Below are 19,560 nucleotides of genomic sequence, written 5' to 3'. Positions count from 1 at the left end.
CAACACCAAACTTAAATTGTTGCTTGTCCTCAAGCAACTGAAAATCAAATAAGATAAAAAGAAGAGAATATGAAATGAATTCCAAAAACATCTATGAAGATCAGTATTAATTAGATGAGCGGGACTTTTAGGTTTTTGCCTCTGAATAGTTTCGGCATCTCACTCTATCCTTTGAAATTCAGAATGATTGGCTTCTTTAGGAACTCAGAATCCAGATAGTGTCATTGATTCTCCTAGTTATGTATGATGATTCTTGAACACAGCTACTTATTGAGTCTTGGCCGTGGCCCAAAGCACTCTGTCTTCCAGTATTACCACCGGATACATACATGCCACAGACACATAATTGGGTGAACCTTTTTAGATTGTGACTCAGCTTTGCTAGAGTCCCCAATTAGAGGTGTCCAGGGTTCTTAAGCACACTCTTTTTGCCTTGGATCACAACTTTATTTCTTTCCTTTCTTTTTCTTTCTTTTTCTCTTTCTTTTTCTTTCTCTCTTTTTTTGAAATTTTTTATTTTTTTTTGTATTCACTGCTTTTTCTTGCTTCAAGAATCATTTTTATGATTTTTCAGATCCTCAGTAACATGTCTCCTTTTTCATCATTCTTTCAAGAGCCAACATTCATGAACCACAAATTCAAAAGACATATGCACTGTTTAAGCATACATTCAGAAAACAAAAATATTGCCACCACATCAAAATAATTAAACTATTATAAAATTCAAAATTCATGTAATTCTTCTCTTTTTCAATTAAGAACATTTTTCATTTAAGAGAGGTGATGGATTCATAGGACATTCATAACTTTAAGGCATAGACACTAAGACACTAATGATCACAAGACACAAACATACATAAGCACAAGCACTAAAATTCGAAAAACAGAAAAATAAAGAACAAGGAAATTAAAGAATGGGTCCACCTTAGTGATGGCGGCTTGTTCTTCCTCTTGAAGATCCTATGGAGTGCTTGAGCTCCTCAATGTCTCTTCCTTGTCTTTGTTGCTCCTCTCTCATGATTCTTTGATCTTCTCTAATTTCATGGAGGAGAATAGAATGTTCTTGGTGCTCCACCCTTAGTTGTCCCATGTTGGAACTCAATTCTCCTAGGGAGGTGTTTAGTTGCTCCCAATAGTTTTGTGGAGGAAAGTGCATCCCTTGAGGTATCTCAGGGATTTGATGATGAGAGGGGTCTCTTGTTTGCTCCATCCTCTTCTTAGTGATGGGCTTGTCCTCATCAATGGGGATGTCTCCCTCTATGTCAACTCCAACTGAATAACAGAGGTGACAAATGAGATGAGGAAAGGCTAACCTTGCCAAGGTAGAGGACTTGTCCGCCACCTTATAAAGTTCTTGAGATATAACCTCATGAACTTCTATTTCTTCTCCAATCATGATGCTATGAATCATGATAGCCCGGTCTATAGTAACTTCGGACCGGTTGCTAGTGGGAATGATCGAGCGTTGGATAAACTCCAACCATCCCCTAGCCACGGGCTTGAGGTCATGCCTTCTCAATTGAACCGGCTTTCCTCTTGAATCTCTCTTCCATTGGGTGCCCTCTTCACAAATGACTGTGAGGACTTGGTCCAACCTTTGATCAAAGTTGACCCTTCTAGTGTAAGGATGTTCATCTCCTTGCATCATGGGCAAGTTGAATGCCAACCTTACATTTTCCGGACTAAAATCCAAGTATTTCCCCCGAACCATAGTAAGCCAATTCTTTTGATCCGGGTTCACACTTTGATCATGGTTCTTGGTGATCCATGCATTGGCATAGAACTCTTGAACCATTAAGATTCCGACTTGTTGAATGGGGTTGGTAAGAACTTCCCAACCTCTCCTTCGGATCTCATGTCGGATCTCCGGATATTCACCCTTTTTGAGTTTGAAAGGGACCTTGGGGATCACCTTCTTCAAGGCCACAACTTCATAGAAGTGGTCTTGATGCACCCTTGAGATGAATCTCTCCATCTCCCATGACTCGAAGGTGGAAGCTTTTGCCTTCCCTTTCCTCTTTCTAGAGGTTTCTCCGGCCTTGGATGCCATAAATGGTTATGAAAAACCAAAAAGCAATGCTTTTACCACACCAAACTTAAAAGGTTTGCTCGTCCTCGAGTAAAAGAAGAAAGAAGAGAGTAGAAGAAGAAGAAATGAGGAGATGGAGAAGGCTTTGTTGTTCGGCCAAAAAGGGGAGAAGTAGTGTTTAGGTTGTGTGAAAATGAAGGAGTGAAGATGGGTTTATATAGGGGTGGGGGAGGGTTATGGTTCGGTCATGTATGGGTGGGATTGGGAGGAAAAGTGGTTTGAATTTGAATGGTGGGGTAGGTGGGGTTTTATGAAGGATGGATGTGAGTGGTGAAGAGAAAGATGGGATTTGATAGGTGAAAGGTTTTTGGGGAAGAGAAGTTGAGGTGATTGGTGAATGAGTGAAGAAGAGAGAGAGTGGTGGGGTAGGTGGGGATCCTGTGGGGTCCACAGATCCTGAGGTGTCAAGAAAAAGTCATCCCTGCACCAAGGGGCGAGCAAAATTGCTCTTTGTGCCAATTCTGGCGTTAAACGCCGGGCAGGTGCCCATTTCTGGCGTTTAACGCCAACTTCTTGCCCTTTCCTGGCGTTTAACGCCAGTCTGGTGCCCCTTTCTGGCGTTAAACGCCCAGAATGGTGCCAGACTGGGTGTTAAACGCCCATCTGCTAGCCTTACTGGCGTTTAAACGCCAGCAGGTTCTTCCTCCAGGGTGTGCTGTTTTTCTTTCTATTTTTTATTCTGTTTTTGCTTTTTCCATTGATTTTGTGACTTCTCATGATCATCAACCTACAGAAAACATAAAATAACAAAGGAAAATAGATAAAATATAACATTGGGTTGCCTCCCAACAAGCGCTTCTTTAATGTTAGTAGCTTGACAGAGGGCTCTCATGGAGCCTCACAGATGCTCAGAACAATGTTGGAACCTCCCAACACCAAACTTAGAGTTTGAATGTGGGAGTTCAACACCAAACTTAGAAGTTGGTTGTGGCCTCCCAACACCAAACTTAGAGTTTGACTGTGGGGGCTCTGTTTGGCTCTGTTTTGAGAGAAGCTTTTCATGCTTCCTCTCCATGGTGACAGAGGGATATCCTTGAGCCTTAAACACCAAGGATTCTTCATTCACTTGAATGATCAATTCTCTTCTGTCAACATCAATCACAGCCTTTGCTGTGGCTAGGAAGGGTCTGCCAAGGATGATGGATTCGTCCATGCACTTTCCAGTCTCTAGGACTATGAAATCAGCAGGGATGTAATGGTCTTAAACTTTTACCAGAACATCCTCTACAAGTCCATAAGCTTGTTTTCTTGAATTGTCTGCCATCTCTAGTGAGATTTTTGCAGCTTGCACCTCAAAGATCCCTAGCTTCTCCATTACAGAGAGAGGCATGAGGTTTACACTTGACCCTAGGTCACACAAGGCCTTCTTGAAGGTCATGGTGCCTATGGTACAAGGTATTGAAAACTTCCCAGGATCCTGTCTCTTTTGAGGTAATTTCTGCCTAGACAAGTCATCCAGTTCTTTGGTGAGCAAAGGGGGTTCATCCTCCCAAGTCTCATTACCAAATAACTTGTCATTTAGCTTCATGATTGCTCCAAGGTATTTAGCAACTTGCTCTTCAGTGACATATTCATCCTCTTCAGAGGAAGAATACTCATCAGAGCTCATGAATGGCAGAAGTAAATTCAATGGAATCTCTATGGTCTCATTTTGAGCCTCAGATTCCCATGGTTCCTCATTGGGGAACTCATTGGAGGCTAGTGGACGTCCATTGAGGTCTTCCTCAGTGGCGTTCACCGCCTCTTCCTCCTCTCCTAATTCGGCCATGTTGATGGCTTTGCACTCTCCTTTTGGATTTTCTTCTGTATTGCTTGGAAGAGTACTAGGAGGGAGTTCAGTAATTTTCTTGCTCAGCTGACCCACTTGTGCCTCCAAATTTCTAATGGAGGACCTTGTTTCAGTCATGAAACTTTGAGTGGTTTTGATTAGATCAGAGACCATGGTTGCTAAGTCAGAGTTATTCTGCTTAGAACTCTCTATCTGTTGCTGAGAAGATGATGGAAAAGGCTTGCTATTGCTAAACCTGTTTCTTCCACCATTATTGTTGTTGAAACCTTGTTGAGGTCTCTGTTGATCCTTCCATGAGAGATTTGGATGATTTCTCCATGAAGGATTATAGGTGTTTCCATAGGGGTCTCCCATGTAATTCACCTCTTCCATTGAAGGGTTCTCAGGATCATAAGCTTCTTCTTCAGATGAAGCTTCCTTAGTACTGCTTGGTGCATTTTGCATTCCAGACAGACTTTGAGAAATCATATTGACTTGCTGAGTCAATATTTTGTTCTGAGCCAATATGGCATTCAGAGTATCAATCTCAAGAACTCTTTTCTTCTGATTTGTCCCATTGTTCACAGGATTCCTTTCAGAAGTGTACATGAATTGGTTATTTGCAACCATTTCAATTAGTTCTTGAGCCTCTATAGGCGTCTTCTTCTGATGAAGAGATCCTCCAGCAGAGTTATCCAAAGACATCTTGGATAGTTCAGAGAGACCATCATAGAAAATACCTATGATGCTCCATTCAAAAAGCATATCAGAGGGACACTTTCTGATTAATTGTTTGTATCTTTCCCAAGCTTCATAGAGGGATTCTCCTTCCTTCTGTCTAAAGGTTTGGACTTCCACTCTAAGCTTACTCAATTTTTGAGGTGGAAAGAACTTTGCCAAGAAGGCATTGACTAGCTTTTCCCAAGAGTTCAGGCTTTCTTTAGGTTGTGAGTCCAACCATGTTCTAGCTCTGTCTCTTACAGCAAAAGGGAATAGCATAAGTCTGTAGACCTCAGGGTCAACCCCATTAGTCTTGACAGTGTCACAGATTTGCAAGAACTCAGCTAAAAACTGATGAGGATCTTCCAATGGAAGTCCATGGAACTTGCAATTCTGTTGCATTAGAGAAACTAATTGAGGCTTAAGCTCAAAGTTGTTTGCTCCAATGGTAGGGATAGAGATGCTTCTCCCATAGAAGTCGGGAATAGGTGCAGTAAAGTCACCCAGCACCTTCCTTGCATTGTTGGCATTGTTGTTGTTTTCGGCTGCCATGGGTTCTTCTTCTTTGAAGATTTCTGTTAGGTCCTCTACAGAGAATTGTGCCTTAGCTTCTCTTAGTTTTCGCTTTAAGGTCCTTTCAGGTTCAGGATCAGCCTCAACAAGAATGCTTTTGTCTCTGCTCCTACTCATATGAAAGAGAAGAGAACAAGAAAATATGGAATCCTCTATGTCACAGTATAGAGATTCCTTACGGTGTCAGAGGAAAAGAAAAATGGAAGGAAGAGGTAGAGAATTCGAACTTATTAAGAAAGATGAAGTTCGAATTATGCATTAAGGAATAGTGTTAGTCCATAAATAGAAAGATGTGAGAAGAGGGGAAGAAATTTTCGAAAATTAAGTAAAAGATTTTGAAAACATTTTGAAAAAACTTTGATTGATTTTCGAAAACCATGATTGAAAAAGAAGTAAAGTGAATTTTGAAAAAGATTTTGAAATTAGAAATCAAAAAGATTTGATTGAAAACTACTTTGAAAAAGATGTGGTTAAGAAGATATGATTGGTTTTAAAAAAATGTGATTGAGAAGATATGATTTGAAAAACATTTTAAAAAGATTTGATTTTAAAAATTAATGACTTGGCTATCAAGAAAAGAAATGATTCAAACATTAAACCTTTCTCAGCAGAAAAGGCAACATACTTGAAATGTTGAATCAAATCATTAATTGATAGCAAGTATCTTTGAAAAAGGAAAGAAATTGATTTTGAAAACATATGATTGAAAAGATATGATTTGAAAAAGATTTGATTTTGAAAAATTTTGAAAACCTGAAAAAAATCTGAATTAAAAACAGAATCTTCCCTCTTGTGCCATCCTGGCGTTAAACGCCCAGAATGGTGCACATTCTGGCGTTTAACGCCCAAACTACTACCCTTTTGGGCGTTAAACGCCTAGCCAGGCACCCTGGCTGGCGTTTAAACGCCAGTTTGCCCTTCTTCACTGGGCGTTTTGAACGCCCAGCTTTTTCTGTGTAATTCCTCTGCAGTATGTTCTGAATCTTCAATTCTCTGTATTATTGACTTGAAAAGACACAAATTAAAAATATTTTTGGATTTTTAATAATGAGGAATAATCAAAATGCAACTAAAATAAAATAACAATGCATGCAAGACACCAAACTCAGCAGTTTGTATACTACTGACACTGACAAAATGAGAATGCATATGAGACACAACAAAACACTCAAGTCAAGAGAATTCAAAGATCAGAGCAATGAAATCATCAAGAACATCTTGAAGATCACTTAAGAAACATGAATGAATGCAAGGAGAACAGAAACATGCAATTGACACCAAACTTAAAATGAGACTCTAGACTCAAACAAGAAATTTTTGGATTTTATGATTTTGTAATTTTTTTTGTGCTTTTTTCGAAAATTAAGTGGAAAAGAAAATAAAGATATCAAAATTCTTAATGAGAATTCCAGGAATCATGCAATGTTAGTCTAAAGCTTCAGTCTAAAGAAATTAGACATGGCTAGCCAAGCTTCAGCAGAACATTGCATTCAAGAGCTAAATTGATGAAGATCAATCAGCTTTGGTGATGATAAGAACATCACCTTGAAACACTAGAATTCATTCTTAAGAACTCTGAAGAAAAATGCCTAATCTAAGCAACAAGATGAACCGTCAGTTGTCCATACTCGAACAATCCCCGGCAACGGCGCCAAAAACTTGGTGCACGAAATTGTGATCATCAATGGCGCCATCAACATGGTACGCACAATTGCAATCTCAACTCTTTATCACAACTTCGCACAACTAACCAGCAAGTGTACTGGGTCGTCCAAGTAATAAACCTTACGCGAGTAAGGGTCGATCCCACAGAGATTGTTGGTATGAAGCAAGCTATGGTCACCTTGTAAATCTTAGTCAGGCAAACTCAAATGGTTATGAATGATGAATAAAACATAAAGATAAAGATAGAGATACTTATGTAATTCATTGGTGGGAATTTCAGATAAGCGCATGAAGATGCTTGGTCCCTTCCGTCTCTCTGCTTTCCTACTGTCTTCATCCAATCCTTCTTACTCCTTTCCATGGCAAGCTGTATGCAAGGGTTTCACCGTTGTCAGTGGCTACCTTCCATCCTCTCAGTGGAAATGTTCAACGCACCCTGTCACGGCACGGCTATCCATCTGTCGGTTCTCAATCAGGCCGGAATAGAATCCAGTGATTCTTTTGCGTCTGTCACTAACGCCCCGCCCTCAGGAGATTGAAGCTCGTCACAGTCATTCAATCATTGAATCCTACTCAGAATACCACAGACAAGGTTTAGACCTTCCGGATTCTCTTGAATGCCGCCATCAATTCTAGCTTATACCACGAAGATTCCGGTTAAAGAATCCAAGAGATATCCACCCAATCTAAGGTAGAACGGAGGTGGTTGTCAGGCACACGTTCATAGGTGAGAATGATGATGAGTGTCACGGATCATCACATTCATCAAGTTGAAGAACAAGTGATATCTTAGAACAAGAACAAGCGGAATTGAATAGAAGAACAATAGTAATTGCATTAATACTCGAGGTACAGCAGAGCTCCACACCTTAATCTATGGTGTGTAGAAACTCCACCGTTGAAAATACATAAGAACAAGGTCTAGGCATGGCCGAATGGCCAGCCTCCCAAAGTGATCAAAAGATCTAAAGATCAAAAGATTCCAAAGATCAGAAGATGAAAATACAATAGTAAAAGGTCCTATATATAGAGAACTAGTAGCCTAGGGTGTACAGAGATGAGTAAATGACATAAAAATCCACTTCCGAGCCCACTTGGTGTGTGTTTGGGCTGAGCATTGAAGCATTTTCGTGTAGAGACTCTTCTTGGAGTTAAACGCCAGCTTTGGTGCCAGTTTGGGCGTTTAACTCCCATCCTTATGCCTGTTCCGGCGTTTAACGCTGGGAATTCTGAGGGTGACTTTGAACGCCGGTTTGGGCCATCAAATCTTGGGCAAATCCCAGGATGTCTACTTTCCAACGCCATTAAGAGCGCGCCAATTGGGCTTCTGTAGCTCCAGAAAATCCACTTCGAGTGCAGGGAGGTCAGAATCCAACAGCATCTGGAGTCCTTTTTAGTCTCTGAATCAGATTTTTGCTCAGGTCCCTCAATTTCAGCCAGAAAATACCTGAAATTACAGAAAAACACACAAACTCATAGTAAAGTCCAGAAAAGTGAATTTTAACTAAAAACTAATAAAAATATACTAAAAACTAACTAGATCATACTAAAAACATACTAAAAACAATGCCAAAAAGCGTACAAATTATCCGCTCATCAGTGTTCTTCATGATCTTCAAGTTGTTCTTGGTAAGTCTTCTTGTTTGATCTTCATATTTTCTTGTTTTGTGTCTTTTGTTGTTTTTCATATGCATTTTTGCATTCATAGTGTCTAAGCCTGAAAAATTTCTAAGTTTGGTGTCTTGCATATTTTTCTTTTCTTAAAATTTTTTCCAAAAATAAGTCTTGATGTTCATCTTGATCTTCAAAGTGTTCTTGGTGTTCATCTTGACATTCATAGTGTTCTTGCATGCATCATGTGTTTTAATCCAAAATTTTCATGTTTTGAGTCATTTTTGTGTTTTTCTCTCTCTTCATTAAAAATTCAAAAAAATCAAAAAAATATTTTTTCCTTATTTTACTCATAAATTTCGAAATCTTTGGGTTGACTTAGTCAAAAATTTTTAAAAATAAGTTGTTTCTTGTTAGTCAAGTCAAGATTTCAATTTTAAAAATCTTATCTTTTCAAAATCTTTTTCAAAAATAAAATCTTTTTCATTTTTTTATTATTTTCAAAAATTTTAAAATTGATTTTCAAAATCTTTTTCTTAATTTTATTTCAAAATTTCGAAAACTTTGCTAACAATTAATGTGATTGATTTAAAAATTTGAAGTTTGTTACTTTTTTGTTAAGAAAGGTCCAATCTTTAAATTCTAAAATCATATATTTTAGTTTCTTGTTAGTCAAGTAATCAATTTTAATTTTAAAAATCAAATCTTTTTCAACCATATCTTTTCAATCATATCTTTTTAATCATATCTTTTTCAAATCATATCTTTTCCAAAAATTTGATTTCAAAATCTTTTCTAACTTCTTATCTTTCCAAAATTGATTTTCAAATCTTTTTCAACTAACTAATTGACTTTTTGTCTATTTCTTATCTCTTTCAAAACCACCTAACTACTTTTCTCTCTCTAATTTTTGAAAATTCCTCACCCTTTTTCAAAATTCTTTTTAATTAACTAATTGTTTCAAATTTTAATTTTAATTTTATTTCTTCTCTTAATTTTCGAAAATCACTAACCAATTTTTCAAAAATAATATTCGAATTCCCCCTCTCTCTAATCTCTTTCTATTTATTTATTCATTTACTAACACTTCTCTTCATCTAAAAATTTAAACCGTCTCTTCTCCTTTGTGTTCGAATTTTTTTCTCATCCTTCTTCTATTCTTTTCTTCTTCTACTCACATAAAGGAATCTCTATACTGTGACATAGAGGATTCTTCTTTCTTTTCTATTTTCTTCTTTTTCATATGAGCAGGAGTAAGGACAAGGAGATTCTTGTTGAAGCAGATCCTGAACCTGAAAGGACTCTGAAGAAGAAGCTAAGAGAAGCTAAAGCACAACAAATCAGAGAAAACCTTACAGAGAATCTTGAAAAAGAAGACATGGCCGAACCCAATAACAATGGTGGAGGCGCTAGGAGGATGCTTAGTAATTATACTACACCTACTTCCAATTTTTAGGAAGAAGCATCTCAATCCCTACCATTGGAGCAAACAATTTTGAGCTGAAGCCTCAACTAGTTGCTCTAATGCAACAGAACTGCAAGTTTCATGGACTTCCATCAGAAGATCCCTATCAGTTTTTAGCTGAATTCTTGCAGATCTGTGATACTGTTAAGACTAATAGAGTAGATCCTGAAGTCTACAGGCTCATGCTTTTCCCTTTTGCTGTAAGAGACAGAGCTAGAACATGGTTGGACTCTCAACCTAAAAATAGCCTGGACTCTTGGGATAAGCTGCTCACGACCTTCTTGGCCAAGTTCTTTCCTCCTCAAAAGCTGAGCAAGCTCAGAGTGGATGTTCAGACCTTCAAGCAAAAAGATGATGAATCCCTCTATGAAGCTTGGGAAAGATACAAGCAGTTGACCAAAAAGTGTCCTTCTGACATGCTTTCAGAGTGGACCATTTTGGATATATTCTATGATGGTCTATCTGAGTTCTCTAAGATGTCACTGGACCATTCTGTAGGTGAATCCATTCACCTAAAAAAAATACCTGCAGAAGCTCAAGAACTCATTGACATGGTTGCAAATAACCAATTCATGTACACCTCTGAGAGGAATCTTGTGAGTAATGGGACACCTCAGAAGAGGGGAGTTCTTGAAATTGATGCTCTGAATGCCATACTGGCTCAGAACAAAATGTTGACTCAGCAAGTCAACATAATTTCTCAGAGTCTAAATGGATGCAAAATGCATCCAACAGTACTAAAGAGGCATCTTCTGAAGAAGAAGCTTATGATACTGAGGACCCTGCAATGGCAGAGGTGAATTACATGGGTGAAACCTATGGAAACACCTATAATCCCTCATGGAGAAATCATCCAAATTTCTCATGGAAGGATCAACAAAAGCCTCAATAAGGTTTTAATAATGGTGGAAGAAACAAGCTTAGCAATAGCAAGCCTTTTCCATCATCTTCTCAGCAACAGACAGAGAATTCTGAGCAGAGCCCCTCTAACTTAGCAAATATAGTCTCTGATCTATCTAAGGCTACTTTAAGTTTCATGAATGAAACAAGGTCCTCCATTAGAAACTTGGAGGCACAAGTGGGACAGCAGAGTAAGAAAATCACTGAAACTCCTCCTAGTACTCTCCCAAGCAATACAGAAGAGAATTCAAAAAGAGAGTGCAAGGCCATTGATACTATCAAAATGGCCGAATCCAAAGAGGAAGGGAAGGACGTGAATCCCAATGAGGAAGACCTCATGGGACGTCTCCCAAACAGAAAGAAGATCCTTATTAAGGACCTAAAAGAATCTGAGGCTCATATAGAGATCATAGAGATTCCATTAAACTTCCTTCTGCCATTCATGAACTTTGAGAACTATTCTTCCTCTGAAGAGGATGAAGATGTAACTGAAGAGCAAGTTGTTCAATATCTAGGAGCCATCATGAAGCTGAATGCCAAGTTGTTTGGTAATAAGACTTGGAAAGATGAACCTCCCTTGCTCATTAGTGAACTAAATACATGGGTTCAGCAAACTTTACCTCAAAAGAAACAAGATCCTGGTAAATTCTTAATACCTTGTACCATAGGCACCATGACCTTTGAGAAAGCTCTGTGTGACCTGGGGTCAGGTATAAATCTTATGCCACTCTCTGTAATGGAGAAACTGGGGATCTTTGAGGTACAAGTTGCAAGAATCTCATTAGAGATGGCAGACAAGTCAATAAATCAAGCTTATAGATTAGTAGAGGACGTGCTAGTGAAGGTTAAAGGCCTTTAAATCCCTGCTGATTTCATAATCTTAGACACTGGGAAGGATGAGGATGAATGTATCATCCTTGGAAGACCCTTCCTAGCCACAGCAGGAGCTGTGATTGATGTTGACAGAGGAGAGCTAGTCCTTCAATTAAATGGGAACTACCTGATGTTTAAAGCTCAAGGATCTTCCTCTACAACCATGGAGAGGAAGCATGAAAAGCTTCTCTCAATACAGAGTCAAACAAAGCCCCCACAATCAAACTCTAAGTTTGGTGTTGGAAGGCCACAACCAAACTCTAAGTTTGGTGTTGAACCCCCACATTCAAACTCTAAGTTTGGTGTTGGGAGGTCCCAACAATACTCTGAACATCTGTGAAGCTCCATGAGAGCTCACTGTCAAGCTATTGACATTGAAGAAGTGCTTATTGGGAGGCAACCCAACTTTTATTTATCTATATTTCTAATGTTCTTTTATGTTTTATTAGGTTTATGATCATGTGGAGTCACAAAACAATTGCAAAAATTAAAAATAGAACCAAAAATAGCAGAAGAAAAAGCACACCCTGAAGGAGGAGCTCACTGGCATTTAAACGCCAGTAAGGAGTATAGAGCTGGCGTTTAACGCCAGAAAGAAGCATCAGACTGGCGTTAAATGCCAGAGGTAAGCATGGAAGTGGCGTTCAACGCCAGAAACATGTTGCAGATTGGCGTTGAACGCCCAAAACAAGCATGGAAGTGGCATTTAATGCCAGAAACATGCTGCAGTCTGGTGTTAAATGCCAGGATTGCATAAAGAAGGCGTTTACACGCCTAATTGGTGCAGGGATGATAAATCCTTGACACCTCAGGATCTGTGGACCCCACAGGATCCCCACCTACCCCACTTCTCTCTTCTTCACACAATCCAATACCACTATACCCATCACCAATCACCTCAATCTCTCCTCCCCATAAACCCCACCTACCTTTAAATTCAAAATCTCTTTCCCACCCAAACCCACCCTAAATGACCGAACCCTACCCCTCTCCCTTCACTATATAAACCCCTCTATCCTTCTTCATTTTCACACAACACAACCCTCTCTTCTCCCTATTGGCCAAATACACATCTCTCTCTCTCCTCCATTTCTTCTTCTTCTTCGTCTATTCTTTCTTCTTTTGCTCGAGGGCGAGCAACATTCTAAGTTTGGTGTGGTAAAGGCATAGCTTTTTTATTTTTCCATAACCATTTATAGCACCTAAGGCCAGAGAATCTTCAAGAAAGAGGAAAGGAAAGACAAAAGCTTCCAACTCCGAGTCATGGGAGATGGAGAGATTCATCTCAAAGGTCCATCAAGACCACTTCTATGAAGTTAGGGCCCAGAAGAAGGTGATCCCTGAGGTCCCTTTCATGCTCAAGAAAAATGAGTATCCAGAGATCCGACATGAGATCCAAAAAAGAGGTTGGGAAGTCTTCACCAACACCATTCAACAAGTCAGAATCTTAATGGTTAAAGAGTCATACGCCAATGCATGGATCACTAGGAACCAGGATCAAAGTATGAACCCAAACCCAAAGAATTGACTTACAATGGTTCGGGGGAAATGCTTAGATTTCAGTCTGGAGAACGTAAGGTTAGTGTTCAACTTGCCTATGATGTAAGAAGACGCACGCCCCTACACTAGAAGGGTCAACTTTGATCAAAGGTTGGACCAAGTCCTCATGGACATATGTGTGGAAGGAGCTCAATGGAAAGGAGACTTAAAAGACAAGCCGGTTCAATTGAGAAGACTGGACCTTAAGCCTGTGGCTAGAGGATGGTTGGAGTTCATCCAACGCTCCATCATCCCTACTAGCAACCGATCTGAAGTGACTGTGGATCAGGCCATCATGATCCATAGCATAATGATTGGAGAGGAAGTAGAAGTTCATGAAGTCATCCCTCTAGAACTCTACAAAGTAGCCGAAAAGCCCTCCACCTTGGCAAGGCTAGCTTTTCCTCATCTCATTTGCCATCTATGCAACTTAGCTAAAGTTGTCATAGAAGGAGACATCCTCATTGAAGAAGACAAGCCCATCACTAAGAAGAGGATGGAGCAAACAAGAGAGTCCATTCATGGATCTCAAGAGACGCATGAGGAAGCTCATCATCAAGAAATCCCTGAGATGCTTCAAGGGATGCATTTTCCTCCAAACAACTATTGGAAACAACTCAACACTTCTCTAGAAGGATTGAGTCATGACATGAACCAATTAAGGGTGGAACACCAAGAGCACTCCATCATTCTCAATGAGATTAGAGAAGATCAAAGAGCTATGAGGGAGGAGCAACAATGGCAAGGAAGAGACATAGAGGAGCTCAAGGACGCCATTGGTCCTTCAAGAAGAAGGCGCCACCATCACTAAGGTGGACTCATTCCTTAACTTCCTTGTTCTTATCTCTTTGTTTTTCGGTTTTTGAGCTTCATGTTTGTCTATGTTTGTGTCTTTACTACATGATCATTAGTATTTAGTAACTATGTCTTAAGGCTATGAATAATTCCATGAATTCTTCACCTTTCTTAAATGAAAAATGTTTTTAATAGAAAAGAACAAGAAGTACATGAGTTTCGAATTCATCCTTGAAATTAGTTTAATTATATTGATGTGGTGACAATACTTTTTGTTTTCTGAATGAATGCTTGAACAGTGCATATTTTTTATCTTGTTGTTTATGAATGTTAAAATTGTTGGCTCTTGAAAGAATGATGAACAAAGAGAAATATTGTTGATGATCTGAAAAATCATAAAATTGATTCTTGAAGCAAGAAAAAGCAGTGAAGAACAAAGCTTGTGGAAAAAAAAAGAAAAAGTGGCAAAAAAATTTTAAGAAAGAAAAAGAAAAAGCAAGCAGAAAAAGCCAATAGCCCTTAAAACCAAAAGGTAAGGGTAATAAAGATCCAGGCCTAAGCGGCTAAATCAAGTTGTCCCTAACCATGTGCTTGGGGCATGCAGGTCCAAGTGAAAGCTTTAGACTGAGTGATTAAAGTCGTGATCCAAAGCAAAAAGAGTGTGCTTAAGAGCTCTGGACACCTCTAACTGGGGACTTTAGCAAAGCTGAGTCACAATCTGAAAATGTTCACCCAGTCATGTGTCTGTGGCATTTATGTATCCGGTGGTAATACTGGAAGACAAAGTGCTTAGGGCCACGGCCAAGACTCATAAAAGTAGCTGTGTTCAAGAATCAACATACTTAACTAGGAGAATCAATAACACTATCTGAACTCTGAGTTCCTATGGATGCCAATCATTCTAAACTTCAAAGGATAAAGTGAGATGCCAAGACTGTTCAGAAGCAAAAAGCTACAAGTCCCACTCATCTAGTTAGAACTAATATTCATTGATATTTTGGGGTTTATAGTATATTATCTTCTTTTTATCCTATTTTATTTTCAGTTGCTTGGGGACAAGCAACAAGTTAAGTTTGGTGTTGTGATGAGTGGTGCACGAAATTGTGATCAATACTTTTCACAACTCAAATAATCCCCGGTGATGAACCCAAAAGCTTGGTGTTCAATACCATGGCATAAACACAACTTCGCACAACTAACCAGCAAGTGTACTGGGTCGTCCAAGTAATAAACCTTACGCGAGTAAGGGTCGATCCCACAGAGATTGTTGGTATGAAGCAAGCTATGGTCACCTTGTAAATCTTAGTCAGGCAAACTCAAATGGTTATGAATGATGAATAAAACATAAAGATAAAGATAGAGATACTTATGTAATTCATTGGTGGGAATTTCAGATAAGCGTATGAAGATGCTTGGTCCCTTCCGTCTCTCTGCTTTCCTACTATCTTCATCAAATCCTTCTTACTCCTTTCCATGGCAAGCTGTATGCAAGGGTTTCACCATTGTCAGTGGCTATCTCCCATCCTCTCAGTGAAAATGTTCAACGCACCCTGTCACGGCACGGCTATCCATCTGTCGGTTCTCAATCAGGCCAGAATAGAATCCAGTGATTCTTTTGCGTCTGTCACTAACGCCCAACCTTCAGGAGTTTGAAGCTTGTCACAGTCATTCAATCATTGAATCCTACTCAGAATACCACAGACAAGGTTTAGACCTTCCGGATTCTCTTGAATGCCGCCATCAGTTCTAGCTTATACCATGAAAATTCCGGTTAAAGAATCCAAGAGACATCCACCCAATCTAAGGTAGAACGGAGGTGGTTGTCAGGCACGCGTTCATAGGTGAGAATGGTGATGAGTGTCACGGATCATCACATTCATCAAGTTGAAGAACAAGTGATATCTTAGAACAAGAACAAGCGGAATTGAATAGAAGAACAATAGTAATTGCATTGATAATCGAGGTACAGCAGAGCTCCACACCTTAATCTATGGTGTGTAGAAACTCCACCGTTGAAAATACATAAGAACAAAAGTGATCATTGGCTTCGGCCCTAGAGAGGGAACCAGAAGAACCAAGATGAAAATACATTAGTAAAAGGTCCTATATATAGAGAACTAGTAGCCTAGGGTTTACAGAGATGAGTAAATGACATAAAAATCCACTTCCGGGCCCACTTGGTGTGTGCTTGGGCTGAGCATTGAAGCATTTTCGTGTAGAGACTCTTCTTGGAGTTAAACGCCAGCTTTTATGCCAGTTTGGGCGTTTAACTCCCATCCTTGTGCCAGTTCCGGCGTTTAACTCCCATCCTTGTGCCAGTTCCGGCGTTTAACGCTGGGAATTCTGATGGTGACTTTGAACGCCGGTTTGGGCCATCAAATCTTGGGCAAAGTATGGACTATCATATATTGCTGGAAAGCCCAGGATGTCTACTTTCCAAAGCCGTTGAGAGCGCGCCAATTGGGCTTCTGTAGCTCCAGAAAATCCACTTCGAGTGCAGGAAGGTCAGAATCCAACAGCATCTGCAGTCCTTTTTAGTCTCTGAATCAGATTTTTGCTCAGGTCCCTCAATTTCAGCCAGAAAATACCTGAAATCACAGAAAAACACAAAAACTCATAGTAAAGTCCAGAAAAGTGAATTTTAACTAAAAACTAATAAAAATATACTAAAAACTAACTAGATCATACTTAAAAACATACTAAAAACAATGCCAAAAAGCGTACAAATTATCCGCTCATCACAACACCAAACTTAAATTGTTGCTTGTCCCCAAGCAACTGAAAATCAAATAAGATAAAAAGAAGAGAATATACAGTGAATTCCAAAAACATCTATGAAGATCAGTATTAATTAGATGAGCGGGGCTTTTAGCTTTTTGCCTCTGAATAGTTTTGGCATCTCACTCTATCCTTTGAAATTCAGAATGATTGGCTTCTTTAGGAACTCAGAATCCAGATAGTGTCATTGATTCTCCTAGTTAAGTATGATGATTCTTGAACACAGCTACTTATTGAGTCTTGGTCGTGGCCCAAAGCACTCTGTCTTCCAGTATTTCCACCGGATACATACATGCCATAGACACATAATTGGGTGAACCTTTTCAGATTGTGACTCAGCTTTGCTAGAGTCCCCAATTAGAGGTGTCCAGGGTTCTTAAGCACACTCTTTTTGCCTTGGATCACAACTTTATTTCTTTCTTTTTCTTTCTTTTTCTTTCTTTTTCTCTTTCTTTTTCTTTCTCTCTTTTTTTCGAATTTTTTTTTGTATTCACTGCTTTTTCTTGCTTCAAGAATCATTTTTATGATTTTTCAGATCCTCAGTAACATGTCTCCTTTTTCATCATTCTTTCAAGAGCCAACATTCATGAACCACAAATTCAAGATACATATGCACTGTTTAAGCATACATTCAGAAGACAAAAGTATTGCCACCACATCAAAATAATTAAACTGTTATAAAATTCAAAATTCATGCAATTCTTCTCTTTTTCAATTAAGAACATTTTTCATTCAAGAGAGGTGATGGATTCATAGGACATTCATAACTTTAAGGCATAGACACTAAGACACTAATGATCACAAGACACAAACATGGATAAACATAAGCATAATTTTCGAAAAACAGAAAAATAAAGAACAAGGAAATTAAAGAACGGGTCCACCTTAGTGATGGCGGCTTGTTCTTCCTCTTGAAGATCCTATGGAGTGCTTGAGCTCCTCAATGTCTCTTCCTTGTCTTTGTTGCTCCTCTCTCATGATTCTTTGATCTTCTCTAATTTCATGGAGGAGAACGGAATATTCTTGGTGCTCCACCCTTAGTTGTCCCATGTTGGAACTCAATTCTCCTAGGGAGGTGTTTAGTTGCTCCCAATAGTTTTGTGGAGGAAAGTGCATCCCTTGAGGCATCTCAGGGATTTGATGATGAGAGGGGTCTATTGTTTGCTCCATCCTCTTCTTATTAATGGGCTTGTCCTCATCAATGGGGATGTCTCCCTCTATGTCAACTCCAACTGAATAACAGAGGTGACAAATGAGATGAGGAAAGGCTAACCTTGCCAAGGTAGAGGACTTGTCCGCCACCTTATAAAGTTCTTGGGATATCACCTCATGGACTTCTATTTCTTCTCCAATCATGATGCTATGGATCATGATGGCCCGGTCTATAGTAACTTCGGACCGGTTGCTAGTGGGAAAGATTGAGCGTTGGATAAACTCCAACCATCCCCTAGCCACGGGCTTGAGGTCATGCCTTCTCAATTGAACCGGCTTTCCTCTTGAATCTCTCTTCCATTGGGCGCCCTCTTCACAAATGACTGTGAGGACTTGGTCCAACCTTTGATCAAAGTTGACCCTTCTAGTGTAAGGATGTTCATCTCCTTGCATCATGGGCAAGTTGAATGCCAACCTTACATTTTCTGGACTAAAATCCAAGTATTTCCCCCGAACCATAGTAAGCCAATTCTTTGGGTCCGGGTTCACACTTTGATCATGGTTCTTGGTGATCCATGCATTGGCATAGAACTCTTGAACCATTAAGATTCCGACTTGTTGAATGGGATTGGTAAGAACTTCCTAACCTCTCCTTCGGATCTCATGTTGGATCTCCGGATATTCACTCTTTTTGAGTTTAAAAGGAACCTCGGGGATCACTTTCTTCAAGGCCACAACTTCATAGAAGTGGTCTTGATGCACCCTTGAGATAAATCTCTCCATCTCCTATGACTCGGAGGTGGAAGCTTTTGCCTTCCCTTTCCTCTTTCTAGAGGTTTCTCCGGCCTTGGATGCCATAAATGGTTATGGAAAAACAAAAAGCAATGCTTTTACCACACCAAACTTAAAAGGTTTGCTCGTCCTCGAGCAAAATAAGAAAGAAGAGAGTAGAAGAAGAAGAAATAGAGGAGATGGAGATGGCCTTGTGGTTCGGCCAAAGGGGGGAGAAGTAGTGTTTAGGTTGTGTGAAAATGAAGAAGTGAAGAAGGGTTTATATAGGAGTGGGGGGAGGGTTATGGTTCGGTCATGTATGGGTGGGTTTGGGAGGGAAAGTGGTTTGAATTTGAATGGTGGGGTAGGTGGGGTTTTATGAAGGATGGATGTGAGTGGTGAATGGGTGAAGAAGAGAGAGAGTGGTGGGGTAGGTGGGGATCCTGTGGGGTCCACAGATCCTGAGGTGTCAAGGAAAAGTCATCCCTGCACCAAGTGGCGAGCAAAATTGCTCCCTGTGCCAATTCTGGCGTTAAACGCCGAGCTGGTGCCCATTTCTGGCGTTTAACGCCATGTTCTTGCCCTTTACTGGCGTTTAACGCCAGTCTGGTGCCCCTTTCTGGCGTTAAACGCCCAGAATGGTGCCAGACTGGGCGTTAAACGCCCATCTGCTAGCCTTACTGGCGTTTAAACGCCAGTAGGATCTTCCTCCAGGATGTGCTCTTTTTCTTTCTGTTTTTTATTCTGTTTTTGCTTTTTCAATTGATTTTGTGACTTCTCATGATCATCAACCTACAGAAAACATAAAATAACAAAGGAAAAATAGATAAAATATAACATTGGGTTACCTCCCAACAAGCG

At 39.6% G+C, this 19,560-nt stretch overlaps 2 non-coding genes across 2 annotated transcripts; one reads left to right on the top strand and one right to left on the bottom strand.

Moving 5' to 3' along the window:
- The first annotated feature begins 4,616 nt into the window (after positions 1-4,616).
- Positions 4,617-4,724, top strand: LOC112794025 (small nucleolar RNA R71). Its single transcript, XR_003198707.1, has one exon. It is a non-coding gene; the product is annotated as a small nucleolar RNA R71 (small nucleolar RNA).
- Positions 4,725-10,205: 5,481 nt separating this feature from the next.
- LOC112793633 (small nucleolar RNA R71) lies at positions 10,206-10,309 on the bottom strand. The gene has a single exon (XR_003198334.1). It is a non-coding gene; the product is annotated as a small nucleolar RNA R71 (small nucleolar RNA).
- Positions 10,310-19,560: the final 9,251 nt, after the last annotated feature.

The sequence above is a fragment of the Arachis hypogaea genome, chromosome 3 (genome assembly GCF_003086295.3).
Source record: "Arachis hypogaea cultivar Tifrunner chromosome 3, arahy.Tifrunner.gnm2.J5K5, whole genome shotgun sequence".
In the NCBI taxonomy this organism is placed as follows: domain Eukaryota; kingdom Viridiplantae; phylum Streptophyta; class Magnoliopsida; order Fabales; family Fabaceae; genus Arachis; species Arachis hypogaea.
This window is presented reverse-complemented; position numbering and strand designations above follow the sequence as displayed.